Source organism: Rhincodon typus, unplaced genomic scaffold (assembly GCF_021869965.1).
Source record: "Rhincodon typus isolate 14 unplaced genomic scaffold, sRhiTyp1.1 hic_rhity00000054, whole genome shotgun sequence".
In the NCBI taxonomy this organism is placed as follows: domain Eukaryota; kingdom Metazoa; phylum Chordata; class Chondrichthyes; order Orectolobiformes; family Rhincodontidae; genus Rhincodon; species Rhincodon typus.
The window spans coordinates 128744-129066 of NW_025965692.1; the positions used below are offsets into that span (position 1 = coordinate 128744).

General features: G+C 52.0%; 1 long non-coding RNA gene across 1 annotated transcript in view; it reads right to left on the reverse strand.

Annotated features, from left to right (window-relative positions):
- The window catches only part of LOC125488177, a 1637-nt gene that overhangs the window by 902 nt on the left and 412 nt on the right, over nucleotides 1-323 (reverse strand). The window contains exon 2 of the long non-coding RNA XR_007266249.1: nucleotides 147-217. This is a non-coding gene — a long non-coding RNA (uncharacterized LOC125488177). The remainder of the gene's footprint in view (nucleotides 1-146; nucleotides 218-323) is intronic.

Here is a 323-nt window from a genome sequence, read left to right on the forward strand (position 1 = left end):
TATGTGGGACAGAGAGAGAGAGAGAGAAGGAGAGTGAATATGTGGGAGAGAGAGAGACAGAGAGAGTGAATATGTGGGACAGAGAGAGAGAGAGAGAGAGAGTGAATATGTGGGAGAGAGTGTGGCACAAACTGGGGGTCACTTACCCAAAGACAGACTTCCGAACGGAGTCTTTCACCTTGCGTCTCGCCTCGGGAGTCTTAATATCGTCCTTACCCTGAAGATACACAAGACTTCAAACCCCTTCCCGATCACTCCCACTCTACACCGTCCCCACGGACCCCAAACCACTTCCCCTTCCCTCCTGCTCTACGCTATCCCCA